Raw genomic sequence first — 20,128 nt, 5'->3', positions numbered from 1 at the left:
AATGCCTTTCGTTTTCTTTGATGAAGGAAACCACCCTATTTTTGCCGCATCCTACCTTTAGCGACGAAAGACCGAAATAAAAGCCCGGAATTACCCATTATGTTAACAATTTTAACCATAAGTATAAAATTATGAACCTAGTAGACTTTGAACCAAGTTCTTATTCATAAATTGCGCACTCAAAATTGAATTGAAATGTTAAAACGATAATCGTTTTGAGGCTCACTAACACATAAGAGGTAATTACCACTTGCACAATTTTTAATACTTAACCGTTTCCGCTTTCAGCCAATAAAGAGACCATTACAGGAACTTACCTGCAAAGAAAACATGAAATTTTAGATAAAGACAATGCGTCTAAACACTATGAATAATAAAAAAAATTCTTCAAGTAGGAAAAAATGGAATTTTTGAAGCGGGAATGAATGTATGTATGTAACTAGAAAATTCATTAAAGCAAATATATAAATGTTGATGAAATTTTAATTATTCTCCAAACTGAAAAAAAATTCGGCCTACTGAAGCTATACTTTCACTCAGAGCCTCATCTCTGAGCTAGATACAGATAACTTAAGGGTGCAGCCCCTCTGAACAAAGTAAGCCCCACATGTGTAAATTTCATGCATCCATGTTCGCGAAACGGCGGAGTCATTAAAGGGAACACAAGAATAGTTACTTGGTTCCAGAATGCAATGTCCCTCACTCTGTCCATACGCTCCTCTAACTAACTTTTCATTTCGCAAGTTTTTTTAAATATCCACCTTACGATAGCCGCATTAGACTTTTACGGGATAGGGACGTTAAAATATAAACGTGCCTTTTAAATGTCTTTAAAAATACATATTTGAATTCTGTACAAAAATCCCTGATTGACATCGAAAACATACTCAATCAGGTACATACTTGGAAACTTAAAGAGTCCAGTAGTAGTAAAACGTACGGTCAAATTTTAATCAATGCTTCTAACAAAAGTACAACAGTTAGCAATTTAGGAGGATATACCTACTTAGTTAACTTTGAAAAGTATAATCAATAAAAAATGATGGTCCAAAAGACGGTAAAAGACCTAGTTAGTTGAAATGCAACACATTAGCTACATGTACAGATTTTTTTGGCCAGCGCACTTGGATTATTGTTGACCGAAAAAATGAATTGTGCAACCCATCACGCAAAGGTTACTGTTTTTAATTCTTACACGTGAATATTTCAGTGACCGTAAACTATTACATTGGCAGATATGTGGCAAATGAAGTGAAACTAGAGACTCGTAAGAGTCAGAAACACATTATTATTTCAACGGAATGATAAGTTAAGGAAAGGACTACACAGGAAGATTCATGCAGGTATATGTAAAAACCAGGATATCACAACTTCAAAACACACAGAAAATAGCAATAATTATCTTTCCTAGAAATTTGCTTCACCGTGCATTACTCATGCAGATGCGATAGGCCTTGCTTTAATATATCGCAAAGAGATGTTGTTTCCTGAGGTAAGACGGAAAGCAAGATATTCTTCATAATAAAGAAGGGATCATTACTTTGGGTGCTAGGTCTACCCTATTAAGAACCCTATTTAATTTTCTTAGGAAAGACCGAAAGCACGATATTCTGCAGAATAATAGGAAAATCGAAATTAATATTGGTGAAAAACTATGACAAATGCCGAAGGACGGTAGAGAAAAATTGTGGTATGTTAGCAATAATTTTTTATGATTATTTTTAGACGTCATGAATGAGAACAGCGTACTAAAATTATTATTATATTGTACAAGTAATAAGTTGGCTATTTTCCAGGTGGTAACAATTTATACAAAATATAAAAAAACAAAAATATTGTGAGTGAAAAATACAAATTTATTATTTCAAACATAAAAACGTTTACCAATCTAATCACAGAGAAAAGAGAGTAGTACATCCTGTTGGTAAGACAAATGCGAGATACAGAGGTTAGAATGTGGGAAAGAGGCGATGGAGAATAGGGCAAGGAGGAGACGTGATCGGAGCCGAGAATATAAGGTCCACAGAAGAAAGAAGAGGGAGCGGTCCTATTGATTGTTTCAGGAATAGACGGATGTCGGCGAGGGTGGGTGTGGGTGAGGGGGAGTAGGGAGGGTGGCCGTGTAATAGAGAGACGAACACGCTCGGGGTTGTGCGCCTCACAGACACAGCACCCTGCACCCGCTTCCACGTCCGCTTGGGGGGAATCACGGCGGCGCAGGGCCCGAGGGACGAAATTGAGGCCTCGTGGGCGGGCGGGGGGGGGAAGTACAAGGGAGGGAAAGGTGTGGAACGGGGTTGAAAAAAGTGGATTGTGCGGCGAGCTGAACGTTTGGAAAAAACAGGACGGGGAATCGCTTAAAAAGAGAGCGAATGGCGAAAAAGAGGAAGACAAGGGGGAGTCAAAGGTGAAGGAATAAAAGAAGAATTAAAGACTTGATAACAACTACAGTCTGATTAAACAAGGAATAAAATAATTTAGAGCCATAAATTCGGTAATAGCGCAGCAATAATGACGTGACGACGTGTGTAATGTAGAAGTGGAAGATTAAAAAAAATCATAATATGGAAAGGGTATTCTCCGAATCTTTTAACCCCGACAAAGGAATATATTATGGAATTTTCTGTTGAAAATTCAACCGCAAAAGTATTACTCGGCTCGAATTATTCACCAGTATAGTTTGCTATGATAGGATTAAAACTTATAAATTTCCATCAGGACTACAGTAATTCTTCATAAAATAGTAGCACTTGCACTACGTGACGTCTGTGAAAAGAGCGAATTTTTAAAATTTTTCCTTTCAACGAACGAGAGTTAAAGAATCAAGTCTTGTCAAGGTAGTGAACTAACTTCTCGTCTGTAGGAATGTAAGATGGGGAGAAGACGTGCCACCTCGCCGTCTCCCAGGATTGGGGAATAAACTTGAAGTACAGGAAGGTTTCTCGACGTGATCGGTTCTAACCTGGGTCGATTCCGACCTAATTCCAAATAGAATGAGGAAAATGAGCGCTGGGAAGGAAAAATCCTGTCACGAAGGTCTTTCACGTATTATCGCTCTAAGCGCGATCGGAGAATGCTCCGAATTAAAGGCAGCTCAAAATATATGTTACAGGAAAAGACTCCAGTTAATCCTTCGTTAATTTAATATGCTTTTAAGAGAAAAAAATCTTTTAAATTTCATCACAAATCAATTTAATATTTCGTAAAATAGTTTCAGCAGTTAGGGATGCCCACTTTAAAAAAGTATTTGGCGGGCCCAAACCGCAGATCTTGACCAGGGAAATGTTATAAGTAGCGAGTTTTAAGTTTCTAACGGCCGTATTCATAGATTTCCGCTAAAACACGCTAGTAGGGCGACTAACTTAGTCGGCTACTAAGACCTTTTAGCCGCCTACTAAGATATGGTATTCATGGATTGTATTACGTGAGCTAATAAGAGGTACTAACTTAGTATGCTACTAGCCAGCTCGGCAGCCGATACTCGGTAGCGATTTGGGTTCAACCCGCTAGGCTACGCTTGACAACACTGCATCTGACTCCTCCGCGGCGCGGAAAATTCGTAACACTATCAAACAAAAGATATTGATTCAGCAAAATGCATTGAAATTTTTACTTCATACTGGATAATTCGATGTGATATCGCATCCCAGACATATTTTTTGATTGCTGTACAGAAACATTATGCAATACCTTTGGGAAAGGGTAGATTTATGAGTAATACCGAAGCATTTGTATGTTTGAGATGCAGTTATTGCTTTACAAACGGCCGTATATTTATTGATCATATACATTGCGTATTGTTTGCACTTCTGATATTTGTTTCCATTAGTGTATGCGTGATTAGTATGGAAAAACATAACTAGCTACGTCAGTACTATACATTTATGTATTCGGAAAGCAGAAATACACCTCAATGTCGGAGTAGAAACAAAAAATTTTGCAATGCAGAAATGAATCGTTAAGAAAATAACGTTGAAATAAATGTGTGAATGATACACATTTATTACGTTACAAACACCTACGTGCGAGCAATTAGTAACATATGTTTGCAACTCCTAAAATGTTACTCAAGGAAACAACAATCTGCTTCGCTACATTTAAATATTTCAAATATTGACAGCGTGCGGAAATATACGGTATATAGTTTACTTTAGGTGGTTAATGTAAAAAACAAAGCATAATTAACGTAACTTGTTTTACTTATTTATTGCTGATCATATCACAAATAGCACTACAACACACACAACATTTCACGATCTGTCTTTATGACACTTATAATCCGTACATTCTGAATAAACTGGTTCAATGAAAAGCTTGACTCACACTTAATTTAAAACACTATAACGTAACTCAAGTAAACAATGATAATCAGTTTTCCAATCACTCTGCACACACCAAAAGAATTTGCACTCGTTGACGTCCGAAAGAATTCTTCACATCTCACTTCCCACTCATCACTAATGATTTAGAATCAGTTGATGTTATTTAAAATTACCATTACGTAGACAATGAAATAAATAGGCTGAAACAAATTTTTAAACCAGAAATTGTAACATCAACAAACTTCCAATCTCACTCTCCACTATCACTCGTACCGTAACCAAAACAAAAACAACAGCGCAACGAAATACGCGAAATGTAAACACTGCCGAAAGCTCACGATAAAGTGACTAGAAGAAGTAATATAATCAAACACAAATTATAAGCGTACAAACGCATGAAAATTTATAAGCGTTTGCTGTATCCCTAAAGAACAACTGCTTCAAATATGAAACATATCCCCTTCGTAACAGCTAGTAGATCCCTTTGATCGAAATGGTTAAACCAGTATGAAAGAAATATATTTAGAAAGAAAATAATTTTGTCGAACCTCATACACTCACAAATCACTTCACTTGTCGCTTTACTCTTTACTTCATCGTCTATATGCAATCAATTCACTTAGGGGCGCATTGAATGTACAAATTGTGTTCACTTACACTAGAGGCACAAGTTCACTACAAGTCGTAGCTTCCTCGCAGCTACGAAAAACTTTCAATTCCTGCCAACAATTACACTACATACGTTTCCTGCCTTACTTGAAGAATGGATTCTCGTATTCCATTTTGGCACAAATGCATAAAAACTCTATAACAGTATACAAATAAAACCGGAGTTCGATCATCCACAACGGTCCGCCATATTTAGTAGCTCCCTTAAACAAGGCCGGAGGGCGACTAAGAACCGGCTACTAAGATAGTAGCATACTAAGCTTAGTAGCCCTTACTAACGATCTATGAATACCATTTTGCTAGTATGCTACTACTTAGAACGCTACTTGGGCGTTAGTAGCTTACTAAGGAAACTATGAATACGGCCGTAAGCATTTTAGAACAGCCTTATGATCAAAATTAGAACCCAGATAACTCGAATCTCGATATCTGGACACTCCAGGGTAAATCGACAAGCCTGGCACATTTTTTCCTCACACCCATTAGGAATTTTTGAGGGTGCTCGGGCCCCCTCAAGCTCCACGGTGACAGTGACACTGACATGAGTACATAGTAAAATATGCGTGCACACATCAGACCGGAAGATGTGGTTATAAAAACCGCATTAGATATTATTTTGTGGAAACTATTAATACCCCGAATGAAATGAAACTGGGGTCAAGTTTCCCCTCTTAATATATGGATGGATAATTGTAAGCTCTAACAACACGTCTCTCAAAAATTGCAACTTTTCACGGGAGCAAAAAAAGCGATCATTTTTTTACGTGTACACTGAAATTAAAGACCAAAGGTTCATAAGACTGAAAAAGAAGCATTCCTATGCAAACAAAGAGTGGTTCTTTGCTTTTATTTTACTTTTTAAATGTTAATACACAATGAGATTCGTGACACGAGGTCAATTTATAAAACGCCTTTTATGGCCTTCGACTTCGTCTCTGAAGCGTCTGCTTCTTTCAACTATGCAACAGTTGCAGGTGAAATAGTGGAAAATTTATTGTTTAAAATGTGGAATAATTGAAAAAAATAATAAATTTAGTGGCCATCAAACAAGACTTTACGAAATATTAATACGGTATTTGGCAAGTGATATTGCTAGGGAACTGAAGATGACCATAATAATAATAAATTATGCTCTCACCGGTTTCCTGGCTGAAGTTTTCCAAGTATCTAATGGCTGCTCAACAATCACAGCATCGTCCATGCACTCCAGCGGTATGCAGACTTCCGGCAAGAAGCATAATGCATTAACTCTCACGTGGATAAGTTAAGCACGTAGATAGCCACAATATGGTCACAGTGGAATCACCATCAAAAGATATAAGTAAATCTGAATTGCGATGCTGGTTGAAGGAATACCTCGCTAAACCGAGTAATACTATTCGCAAACACTCACTGGCCTGGTAATTTCACGTTTAATTTAAATTATAAGCGACAGTACCACCAAAAGCGCGCATCTCTGCATAGCGACACATGCAAAGTATTCTGTGCAACGCAAAAAAAGAAATATCCACAAAAAACAAGGTCCAGGTAATTTGCAGGTATTCTTCTCAGGTTCTCCATCACGTCAGGATATCCGTGACCCACGTTTAGATACACGAGTCGAGCACCGAAAACTAAGAGCTAAGAAAAACCTGACCCGGAGGAGAACCAGAAGAGAATTCATGGGACGAGATCGTCGGGAAAGATTTTTATCGTATATCCAAGTGAATACTATTTCCTTAACGGCTTTAAATGTACTCACTGTCCGTTCCACAGTTCTCCCGTTGTTGAAGCGCAAAGAACACATTGTGAACCGTGAAAAATTTAGCACAAATAGCACGACTATGCACGAGATATCAAAGAATCGGATTGAAATTCCTACGGAGGCGATCGCGGTGCGAGAGTCTTGTCTCCGTGACAGCGAATCCAACACTGGCGGTTGGTGGAGTCGACTCCCGAAATACGCGTGGGCCATTGAACTCCAAGGCCTCTCCCCCTCCTCCCCCCCCAGCGACCTGCAGTAGTAAACAAACCCAGCGGGTCCCGTGGGCCTCCCGCATTCATGAGTCCGATGACTCCTTTGGGATGATTAGATAGTTGTCGGATAGCTCCGGATTTTGAAAAGGTAGCTGGAACCCCCTCGATCAGCAGCCAAGCCATCTACTCTTTAGACTACCACTCTCGGATGGCGTACACAGGAATTTCGTTGGGGGGGGTCCTAGACCAGGTGGGAATTTTTTGTAAAACAGGGTACCAATAAATGGGTTTTAAAATAATTTTGACGCCTTTAATAATCGGAAAAACTTCATTTGTTAAAGAAATATTTTGTTTATTCATGATTTTTCAATATTTTGTTTTCTTTTACGAAAAAAAATAACTTTATTTCATGGGGGGTCCGAACCAAGGGGTGCTACCCCATAGCACCATCTACGCTACTGCCTCATTTCCCTCAATAAAACTACCTATCCTACTATTTTACGACATTCCTTTGAAAGATATTAATTTCCTTGGGTCTATTTCTTTATTTCATCTTTTCTAATGAGCCTACACGAACAGTCAGTGTTTCACTCCTAATGTGAACTCTGATCGTTGAAGGTAGGGCTCAACCTGGAGTAAGCCATAGGCGTGCGATTCTCTGGTATCCAGAGAAAGCAATTTACTTCCTTAAGTCGCCGCAAACCAAGAGAATTTTCGTTTGGTTTGTCCAAAGGTTATATTAGGGATTTATACTATCACACATTCTTCCGACAACAAAACGATCTGCCCGTAGTGTAAACACGCCAACCAAATCAACTGCGTCAAATATTCCGTATAAAATTACTGTATGACCAACATTATAAAATAAATTAAAAGAAATTCTTCTATGTACTCTTTAAACAACTCTTAAACCTTTAGAAATAGGCAAGTGCATAGAAAGACTTTAATATTGAAGTCATAATGCCAAAGTGAAAAAGTTTCACCAGCACACGTGGAGTGGAGCTAAATTTAATTTCGAGTCTTCCATTTTCCAAGAAATTGGCGCAAAGACGCAATGAACGAGCCGCCATGTCAGCAAAGTAAGACAGACGTCTGCTTCTGCGTTCGCCGTTTGTAATCTCTTGCAGCAATTGACGGTACGAAAAGTTGTTCTTTCCCGGAATCTGCAACATGAGCCACCGCATGACCATTCAAAAGTCATGTAAGAGGAAGAGTTGGGCTCTGCGAGTGGCGTGCATCTGATCCCATGGCCAGCACGAGGCTAGCACGGCACGCAAATGCATCCACGGAGGTCAAGGAGAGGTTGAAACGTGAATCCCTCTCCACATTTTGACTTCAAAACTATGAACTATCTTCTCACAGGCAAAGCTCTTAGTATTTTACAGCTGTTGTTCGAGTCATTTAAACACTTCAAGAGCACTTCGAGTGCGTTGAGTGTTGAATGATTAGCACAATGATGAATGAAATTTCAAATTTAGGAATACCATGAAGGAGAAAAATCCCATCAAGGTCCTGAAAGAAGAGGGTTTCCTTTTTCGGAAGATATGAACATTAGCCATTTTCAGGTTAGCCGGTTAACTGCGCTTTAAAAGAATCAAATGCACGCAGTTATCGTTCACGCAATATGGAAGATTACCATCCCTCAAAGAATTAGGTGAGCAACTACGTTTCTGCCGTTTTTTACATTGCCATCGAATTCAGCCGGACTGCCAGAGAGGTCAAAATACCCTTTTAAAATTCGCATAGCAATCTCAAGCCTTTGTTACAGCTACAGCACCCACTCCATGCATGGAAAAATGTCGCAAGAAGCTTCTGTGGCCTTATAATTTCGATTAAAATTAAAAAGAATGTGTCAAAAATGCTTCTTTTTTCGGAACTTGGCATCCCATTTTATTGATCTGAAAAGCAAAGGAAATTTATCTTTAAAAACTCTAAGTCTACATTCCGGGAAAATTTTCTTTTCAAACTACTTAATAGATTAAGCTTTAATTATTTAATGACACACGGTATATTACAACCTAAAAAACTGGCGGAAATTTAGTTCACAAACTAACAGATACCTTTCTTATGTTTTTATCGCATTAAAATTTGATAAAAGTATATTTTTGCTTTCGCAAGCATATCTTGTTTTCGGAGGTGTGTGTTCGAATCTAAACATTTCGTATGTTTAAAGATTCCAGTGAATCTTATTCCATGGAGTAGAACAGATTAGTAACATCAAGATCTCGTCTTCTGCCGTAGGAAGGTATATCATGATGAAGATTTCCACGCTTAATAATTCCAAAACTCAACAACCGACCATGGTTTCAACACATAGTGGCATTTCCAAGTACATACACAATGTGTTCAAACCATGGTCGGTTGTTGAGTTTTGAAATTAAAAAGTGTGGAATTTACCGTTAGTGCTCTTTCATCGAACTCCCGCCAAATCAAGCCGGAACGATTTTATGCGTTGAGGACTACCATGAGAAAATAAATTCGGCAATAAAAGTGTGATTTGGGATAAGAGAACTCTAAGCAAGTATACTGGGAGTGGCACGCGATTTGAGGAAATGGAGTGAACCAATCCTGGGATTAAAGTAGCGGTTACAACTATAGCATTGCATCCCTTGCGAGAGACCCTAAGTAGTGAGTGGAGTTGAACTTCAGGGTTGAGTATAGAAAAAAACGGACCGATTAAAAAATTATTTTGATCGGAGGGTTTGATGGCTTAACACGAAATTAAATCCGCGAGGGATCTGCCGACGGCCAGAACACCAGATGATGATGATGATGATGGATTTGATCATGGCTTGAATTCACATTTTTCTGGCCTCATTTCCAGTAGGTTAACGTCCTCGCCCAATAAATCAACGGTCGCGGGTTCACATCCCATTTGAGCGCTTTCTGCGTAGATAAGCTTGAATTCGCTTATCTTTTCCATTAGCTAATTTAAACAATAGGTAGGTAAAGCATTCTAATTTCAACAGTCATAATAGCGTTACTATACGTGTTTGAGTGTGTCTCCGCCGCTGTGGGGGAAGGGAAGAGGCCTTGAGCGGAATGCGAGGAATGTCGACGACGCCAGCAGCCGGCTGCGCAGGTGAGGTGCGCGTTGATCTCGGGAGATCCAGGCGGCGGCTTCCCACGCGCAAGGCGCATCGGACGAAATCAACCTCACACCACAGCCCAGCACCTCCTCCGCTGCCTCAGCCGCCGTGACGGCATCCCGTGGCAGGGGCACCGCCCCTCCATCCCCCATCCACTTCTTCCCCTCACTCCGCTGCCGCGGGAGGGGTTTCAATCCTCCAACCCCTCATCGCTTCTTCCCCTCTCGCCCCAGCCAGCTTTCCGCCTCTTACACCTCCTCCCACGTGTCCACGGCTCGCGCGACGCAAGACAAGGCTGGCGCTCCTGCGTACGAGAGCCGATCTGACGAACATCCTTCGGCGGGGAGCGAGACAGTGTTTGCTTTCAAAACAAAAAAGATCACGCCTGTCACTGCTGGCCCTAATAAAGAATTTGGAATCATTCTACCGGCGTTGCCTGATACGCCTATACATATTTATGGACTGAAAGTGGGAGAACTGGGAGCCTTCCGATCTGAAACCTTGGGCAGAAGCAACCCCAGAAGAAGCCGCGCCATCAACTGCTCCGGCCGCGGACTTCACGCAACCCCCTGTGGGAAGAAGACAACGCAATCGGCTAAACGCCTACTCCCTAGTCGCCAAAAGAGCGCCCGAAGGGCTGCGGCTGGCTGCGCCTGTACCTAAATTTGGGCGTAGCCGTCGCGGTTCTCACCTTCGGGTGGCGTCTTTTCACCTGCGGCAAATTCCCTTGGTCTTCCTGGCCGTTAGTACCCGGGCTTCTGGGCCGTTAGAATCGCCCATTGCACCCCCGGGGAAAGCGGCCGGGTCCACTTATTAGGGACCCCAAACAGCCCTCCCTGCCCTCCCCAACGCTACCATCAGGCCGCCATGGAGTCCATGGCGGCCACAACGAGCTCTGCGTCATCAGCCGCCGAGGACACCAATGCCCTGCTGCGGACAGTAAAGGAACTGCTCGCTAAACTGCCGGCAGACGCCATACAGGACCTTATGGGGACCATTTTCAACTCGGTATCAGCAGTAAACCCGAATTCCACCACTCCGGCCATCCCAGTTCCGGCCGCGTCACCATCTGTTCCTACACCCACCACTCTAAACCCACCAGCAAACCCGGCCAGCCAGAGGAGGTCCGCGCAGGCCCCTTGTCAGAGTCTGGACTCTACCTTTCAGTCGGCTTCCGCACGCAACCGCGGAAAGCAAATCACAATCACACCCATATTTGCTGACAAAAACAAATTTGCCCCTCTGGCACAAGTCAATGGCGACAGCGCCAAAATTAAAGACGTCAACAACAAAACGACGATCAAAAAGTCCAACTCTAAGTCAAAAGCGTCCACCAACCAAGAACCTAAACCCCAAAGACAAAAAACTCCCACCACTGTGCCTAACCAAGCCATAAGTGACACGGCCCTTAAGGGGACCAATTACCAGATTGTTATTGAAACTGAACCCCCACACAATGACAATTCCAACGATACCACTCCCGAGGTCCTAGGACAAGCCATTCCAGTAGAGGCCCTTAAGAGGGCCAATTACCAGATTGTTATTGAAACTGAACCCCCACACAATGACAATTCCAACGATACCACTCCCGAGGTCCTAGGACAAGCCATTCCAGTAGAGGCCCTTAAGAGGGCCAAAATGAAAAAGTCAGCAAAAACGCCCTCTGGTACCAAATCTAATCCTGCCAATCACATGCTTACACCTCCTAACACGGTAAACACCACAATGGCCGCTAAATGCACAAATGTCAACCCCACAACAGGCGATCTAATGGATTGCAATGCATCCACCCCACAAGATGAGCTTCACTCAACAATGGCAGTCAATAAAAAACAGAAAATACCTCCCATTCAAGTAGCAGATACTTCCAAATGGCCAGCCCTACATGCCCAATTAATTAAAAATTGCCAATTTCCTCCAATCTCTCACGCAACATCGAACTCTTCTGCGATTATCAAGTGCTCTAACGCAGCCGACTTCATTGCAGCCAAAGCAACATTGAACAACCTAAATATCCCCTACAGCACATACTGCCTGCAAGAAAACAGGCGCAGAGAATTCTCTCTGCGAGGTACTTTTGCCTCAGTTGATGACAATGAAATACTAACAGATCTGCAAAATCTAGGATTCCCTGTAATCTCATGCTCCAGAATCTTCTCCACCCGACCGTCTCAAAGGCAGCGAGACCAAGGCCATACCTCAGTCCCCAAATACCCAACACAGGTTGTCCATGTAATAACAGAACACACAATAGACGCAGCTAAATTCATGGCAATCAATCACCTCGTCGGTCTCGGCGTTAAAATAGATACCTTCAAAAAACCAGCTATTCCCGTTCAATGTCATAGGTGTCAGGCCATAGGTCACACCAAGAACCACTGCTGCCTTCCCCCCAAATGTGTGAAATGTGCAGGCGACCACGCGTCGTCAGATTGCACAAAAACTGATAAGGAACCAGCTAAATGCGCTCTCTGCTCTTCTGATCACACCGCCAGCTACAGAGGCTGCGAAAAACATCGAGCGGCAAAAGCTGCAATGGCAGCCCGTCGTCTTGCAAACTCAACCAACCAAGCCACTCCCCTTCCTCCCTCACTACCTCGTTCATACGCCGCCGCCATCAATCACGGATTCCCTCCACTTGATCCATCCGCTATTCCCCAACCTGCTGACAACGAACTATTCACGTGGTTCAGTAACATTAGCACACACCTCTCCTCTCTCCACTCAAAAGTGGAAAAGAAACAATTCCTCCTGAATCAACTGCTACTCCTACAGGACCAACCATAAACAAGTCCAGACTCGGGGCAACCCACAATACACTTCCCCAATACATCTGGGATTATAACCCAAAAATCCCTACTACATACAAACTGCCTCAATTCATTACTCGCCTATGAGTCTTTCCTATGTCTTTCTTCTAGAAAATTAGTCATTCATTCACTCTAATTAAAGGTATATAAAATGTCATATCTAATCTAACAATTGATGATGACAATATAATATGAAAAGAAAAGAAAAAAATATATATATAAAGAAAAGAAAACATAAAAAAAAATGATAAAAATCATAAAAAAATGGAAAACAAAAATAAAAAAAAATTATAAAAGATTATAAAAATCAAAAGAAAAAAAAAATATTTATATATGTATAAAAAGAGAGTAAAGTAACTCCACCCTCATCATCCATAGCAAAATGTAACAAACTCCTTATCATCAAGGTAAAGATAACCTGTTATTATGTAATATTGTATTAAATTAATCCCAATGTAAATATCTACCTCCTCAATAGTTTTAAGTTTCTGCTCACACAAACAAATCACTACCCTCACAACACAAACAACTGCGCACAAAAATTGTTCTAATGTAACCTGGCTGGTTAGGGTGAATTGGGTTCACCGGTACAGCTATAATCGCGCCTTCGGCGCATCAATTAATGTGTTAGTGGGAGAACTGCTCCGAGGTGGGAAATCCATCTCGCATGCAGCCCCATTATCTCATCTGCGTATTTGTATCTACTTAAAATCAAGATATCTGGTTGAAACATTTTTGGTGGACCATGGTGGTATTTCAATAAATAAAAATTAGGTCGAGGCCAGGAGAATAGTCACCACAACTGAAAAAATTATTCTCAACAATGTCCCCACTGAGGTACTCTTACCCTCGCTGGGTATGCCCATGAATCGCAGTGCTTAGAAGTAAATGAAGGATGAGAAAAAAATTGGCGTAAAATACATCACTTGGTAATTAGGTGATTTTACGTTTCCTTTTAGTGTGAATGGAACGCCACAAATTCTCTCTTTAATATTTCCGATTGGAAGAAAATAACGTCACGCCACCCTTATTATTGAAATATTACCAAACAAGGCTGCTTGATATTGTTAATTTTGGAGTAAAATACATCTACTGGTAGTTTAATGCCTCCTTTATAGTGTTAATGGAACGCCACAAAATCTCTCGTTTATTTTCCGATCGGAAGAAAATATCGTCACATGCTTTCGCACGGGATAGTGCAGCGGGACGGGTGCAGTGGAGGAGGATAATCTTGGGCCGGGGATATTAGATTCGGAGATAGAGAGAGCACTTCGTGATATGAAGGCTAGGATAGCAGTAGGCGTTGACAATATCCCGTGTGAGCTTCTAAAGAATCTAGGGAAGAAAGGTAAGAATAGGTTTTTCGAACTAGTGCGCAGGATCTATGAGGAGGGATGTTGGCCGGAGGATTTCGTGAAGACGGTTTTAATTCCGCTTCCAAAGAAGAAGAAAGCTGTGGAATGCGGAGATTATAGGACTATCAGCCTAATATCGCATGCGGCGAAAGTGGTACGGAGGATATTGAACAGACGAATGGAGGCGAGGGCAAACGAGTATTTGGGCCAAGATCAGTTTGTTTTCAGAAGAGGGAAGTCAACTCGTGATGCAATAACAATAATAAGGTCCCTCGTGGAAAGGAACGTAGAACAAGACCAAGACGTATATGCGTGTTTCGTAGATTTTGAAAAAGCTACAACGATTAAAGCTTTTTATTTTTTAATTCAAAATAAGGAATTCACATTTCATTACGTGGTGTCTGTGACTAGATGAAGATATGATTTAAAGGCTCAAGAGAAGATCAATCATGGAGCAATAATAGCCCGAATCGAAGCAAACTCGGTTTCGTGGTCGTAATGTGCAGTGCGATGCAATTTGTACAGAAACCGCAAAAAGCAGAAAACGTGGTGACGTCCTTCCCACTATTAGGGCCGTATAAAGTGACGGATAACGAGGGAGTAATGAGTGTGAAGGTAGCTTTTTGATCTTTGGAAGGAAATGTAGATTCGAAACCAATGTATCCTAGCAACTAACCAGGACGATTTTCTGCCAACTTGGAACTCAGTCATTCAACCCGGGGGTCTTTGGAAATGGCGAGGCTAGAGCTCTTTCCAGACCAATGTTGATTAACTTCTAAAGCTAACTTTATCTAAAAAGCTAACTTGATTTAAAAAGCTAACTTAGTCTTGATCTAAAAATGATATGCAAGATTACTTGCAAAGTTTCGAGATATTTTTATAACTCCTTCAGGGCGTATTTGCCAAAAATTGTTTATTTAATCAAACAAGTAACATTACTTTGCAAATAAACCTTAAAGAAAAGATAAAAATATATGGAAACGTAGGAGGCCAGTAACTTCTCTTGTGCCACTTCCCGCTTTCAGTATTCACATCGAAGGCTGTTCTAAGAATTTGAACAGAGAACCCACCAGTCGCTACCGAGCACTCTACTAGTTACGTTACCAGTGTCTAAAAATTTTCAAGCCCCCGGTTACGTTCTCATTTTGACGCTTGGGCAACGAATATTTCGAAGATGCTATTCGCTTAGTCGAAAATCGATCGGTTCAGCCAACAAAAAATCAACCAACATATCAAGTCATCATATTACACGTTCCGTGGTAAGCTTTTTTTACTCACGCCCTTAGTCAGAAACCTTAGGACACTAATTATAGGCTGCTACGAAATCCAGGCCAAAAAATCATGGTCTTAGCGAAGCACTAAAACCGTTTTTCACAACGGCCAAATAAATAAATACTACGGTCTAGACGGTTCTGTGTCTTGTAACGCCGTATAGTTAGATTTTCACTCGCCATATCCGCAGAACTTCGAGACGAATTCATAAACGCGGCAGTAAAAACACCTTGGGCTAAAATAAAGAATGGTCTCAGCATGGCTAATTCAAAGTTGCGTATCCATCAATTAGCCACAGGAAAACTATTTATAAATACCTTCTATTCCTTGCAATATCTTCGTAAGGTAGGAATGGAATCGGGCATGGAACAGTGCTAAATTAAAAATGTGTGCAAAAGAGTATTGCGTAAACTTGGCGCGGACATGAAAGACAAGATTCCAGCAAATAACAGCTGTCACGGACACACCGGTTACACAAATCCACGGACTTGGAACTGGCCATGCTCCCGTTCCTTCCATGGCGCTCCTTTTAGAGATATTGTGGTCGCACCGAAAAACGAGCAAGTTTCACATATGGAGACAAGAGAGAATAATTCTCCCACGCTATTGTAAAGAGAAGGGCGGTCCGTTATGCCCTCGATGGAAAGATCAAGCAGAATGCGAAAGAAGAAGACAATTGACATCTCACCTTGAACCCACATCCCAATCGGAGCATATTATAAAATTATCGGTGTGCACACGAAATTCACTTAAAAAAGGTTTCTTTTCGCTCAGAGCCAATCTTGTAAAACGCGTTAATATCGCAGGTTATCATTTGATGATTATGAGGAACTAATAACCATTCAACCCAAGCGAAATGCGAACAAAATAACTTCTCATATCAACATATAAAGAGTATACCCAATAGTTAAAATTAGCATTAAATGGCAAAGAAGGGACTCATTACTTCAGAATGTGAATCCTACATTTGTAGTGGAATGTAATCATATCATTTGAAGAGGAAACAAAGTTCTAGCAGGCAAAAAAAGGCAGACCCTTGCGGGCACATTCCATTCACCAATATCCACATAGCCCATCTGCCAGGCAACCCAATTACTCCGTTTTGACGTGCACTGCACAGCGTTCGATGGTCCTATGCGAATTTTATTTATGACGTCACAGTTTTCAAGCAAAACTAAAAGCTCCTAAGTGGTTCTCCATTCTTAACATAGTTATTTCAGCGGGATCAATGCCACGCAGAACTAAAATAAAACGTAATTACGCCATCCAGTAGGACTCATAACGATAAGATGGTAGCAGGTGAAGAGCCCGAAATCAGTTATACGCTTACTTAAAATTATTTTGTAGGCATTAATGCTCATATCTTCGATTTAAGCAAGCATTTAATGGTATCTGAATCCTTCCCTTCAGTTAAAATACCATCAAACCATGAATTGATGTCAATGTTTTTTATTACATTGATACATGAAATGACGCAGAATGTTGAATAGCCAAAAACTCAGAATCGACGACATTCCTCAGTATAAATAAAAAATGCTTCTTAACATTGAAACAATAGTAAAATATCCCTCGATTGCAATTGAAGTGTTAACTCATCGTAAATGCCTTAAATGTGTCACTGAATTGGGTGAGGGGAAATTATGATGAATGGTCAAATACGAATATCTCTCCGGGAACGTTAACCGGCCATAAACGCGGAAACACAGATCTTCCCTGGCAGGAATAAAAATCGAAAAATTCCGTCGATAAAAGTAAAAAAAGAAAAATTACATACGCACTTCATTCAACTCGAAGAAAAACCCGCCAGCGAAGTCAAGCGGGCCCTGCCTTCAATTCTCACGGACTGGCACACGAAATAGCGATAAGGACAGTGGCATTTGCTCCCTCTCGAGGCCTCAAAAAGATAAGATACGGGAGTGGAGGGGGTGAAGAGGTGTCAGAAGGTGGAGTAAGAAGGGAGGAGCGATATGGGATTCGGGGGGAGGTGAGGGGGCATCGGAGGGGAGGGAAGCGTCCGGAAGAGGCTTGACTCACACAGCCAGCGGTCTGCAGGAAAGAAAAACACGGAGAACTCTCTTCACCACTCCCTCACTCCGCCGTAGAATCATCCGCGGCTCACCTGGCCTCCCCTCCCTCCCTCCACAGAGCCTCGCCTCTAAAATCCAAACCTCCCCTGCTGCGCTTCGCGAACTCACACCACCGATATGATCCGTCCACACTGACAAGGCGTGAGTGGCGCTAGCCAGGCCAGGGTGATTTTGTTATTATATTCAATGCCGAAATTAGACAATTTTTAATAGGGTAGTTTAACCTATTAAAATTGCCTATGCTCGAAAAGTTTCCTTTGTTTGATAGGATATTTATAATCCTTATTTAAGCCAAGCGCTACCTACAACCAGGGTGTTCAGCTACCTGCTAGCAGCCTGCATCGTGAGGGCGCTCATAGCCTCGCACCTAGCTGGCCTCACACGGTGGTAAGCGGAACCAGAATGACGTCACGCGTGATTTCCTCAGCATTCATACTTAGCCGCCGCGTTTTCGCGCTCTTGAAAATGTTCACTTTTCACTCAATCGCGAAAAATTGATATCGTCATTAAAAAATCTAAAAGCGTGAAATACGTACGCATCCAAGAGAAATAATATTTCGAATAAGGCAAACATAGGAAACCACCCTATTTTGATGAATGGCGATGTAACACTGTATCAATAATTGTAAACATAAATGAAATTTTATTTTGATTGAGAATTCGATCTCGGGAAACACTTTTTTTACGAATACGAAACGCGTTAATGCTAACTGGCATCGTGACAATAACTTTACTTAAAAATTGACAGTAAGTGTATTATCTGGGGATTATTATTATAGTATTCTACCGATTAAGGTAGGTTTCCATGGAGTACTAAAGAGGTGATCTGGGAGCCTCCCTTTCCTTCCAGCACTGCCTCTTTAATTCACTGTAAGGCCTACTCTCTTTCAATCTATCCAAAAACCCTATTCTTTTCCTTCCCCTCCCTCGTTTCCCCAACATTCTACCCTCCAACACCATTTTCAACATCCCTTCACCGCTAAGCGCTAACTCCATCCAAACCTTCTGTCTCCTGCGTATCTCATCCAAAAGCTGCCTCACCTCGCCAACCATATCCAGCACTTCGTCGTTCCTTTTCCTCTCCGTCCATTTCACCCTCTCCATTCTTCTCCATACCCACATCTCGAACGCCTCCAATTTTCTCTCGTCTTCTTTCCTCAGAGTCCACGTTTCCGCACCGTAGAGAGCTACACTCCAAATCAAACTCTTCACTAACCTTTTCTTTAAACTCTTACACAACGATCCTGTCAGAAGCTCCCTCCTGATCCTGAACGCCTCCTTCGCTTATGTTATTCTCTTCCTGATATCCTTAATACTGTATCCGTTTTCCTCTAACGTACTGCCTAAATAGTAGAATTGCTCAACCTGCTCAAGTTTTTCACCACCCATCTTTATCTTAAGTCTCACATTCCTCGCTCGTGATGCTTTACAAAACCGCATTACCTTAGTATTATTTTAAAATATTTATTCCGATAATTCTCAGCATCGATAATTTGCGAATGCGAAAATCATTACCGTGAAGTTAATTCAACTCATGCATCGAAAGTTAAATTTACGAAAATGATTTTTTCTGTCGATCAATGACTTTAACTATAACTGATATCGTGACGAAAGTTATACTTGAATATTGAAAGTAAGTACAACATCGGAATATTACTAATTCAAAATATATTAATGAGTCACGACTGCGATAAATAATATCATCACATCATTGAGGTTACATGTAAGAATTGCGATAACAATAAGCACCTGATATCTTGACGCTAGCTATACATAAACATTGAGAGTAGGTACAGTATTAAGTATTTTTTCTCATATATTTACTCTTTTTTATCCATTAGATACAGGAATATGCTCACGAAGGTGTGCTCGCTCAATGTTCTTTAGATGAGAAAGGCACAAATTGCAGTTGAAATTAACCGATAGAAAAGTGCATTGTTTTGTTTTTATTTAAACTAAATTTTACCATCGATTTCACGATTTATGCGTCGTCCGTGCTGAGACGAGACGAGAAAAAAAGGCGAAAAACGACCATTCGATAAGGAATTGAGCCCTCTAAATTCAAGCACTCAATTGCCCCATTGGGAGGTTGCATTTATGAGGCTGAAAAGTTAAAACCACAGGCAGTTTGAATTTACCCCAGTAAACATGTCAAATTTCCTAAGGCATGAATTACACGATGAATTATGTCCTGCGGTGCATCCATGGCATCAATGAAGAAATTTCTCGCGTCAAATTCCGCTTCTCTCTTCCTCCGATGTCTTTTCTGCCCCTCGCGATCGATTCATCCCCAATTCGGTCCCCTAAATTGCCCGCTTCTGGCCCTCCGCTCAGCTCACCTCCTCCCTCTTAAGCTTTCCCTCCTCCTTCCACCTCACCACTCCTCCCATTTCGCCGTTAGATACCAGCCAGACCACCCATTCACATGTATCCTCAGCATCTTTCACGCAAAGTCCGAACCCACGCCTCTCTTTCCAAAAAATAAGCTCCAAAAAATGTTGGCTCACCCAAGGAGTCGACGGCAGCGTTTCCAGTTCTTGTGAGGCTTTGAATTACGCGGCCAACACG

General features: G+C 41.3%; 1 long non-coding RNA gene across 1 annotated transcript in view; it reads right to left on the bottom strand.

Annotated features, from left to right (window-relative positions):
- LOC124171080 overlaps positions 1-6,898 on the bottom strand; it is a 336,864-nt gene extending 329,966 nt beyond the window's left edge. Inside the window, exon 1 of the long non-coding RNA XR_006867657.1 lies at positions 6,130-6,898. This is a non-coding gene — a long non-coding RNA (uncharacterized LOC124171080). The remainder of the gene's footprint in view (positions 1-6,129) is intronic.
- Positions 6,899-20,128: the final 13,230 nt, after the last annotated feature.

This window comes from Ischnura elegans, chromosome X, assembly GCF_921293095.1.
Source record: "Ischnura elegans chromosome X, ioIscEleg1.1, whole genome shotgun sequence".
Lineage (NCBI taxonomy): Eukaryota > Metazoa > Arthropoda > Insecta > Odonata > Coenagrionidae > Ischnura > Ischnura elegans.
The sequence above is the reverse complement of the archived record's forward strand: the minus strand, read 5'-3'. Positions and strand labels throughout refer to the sequence as shown.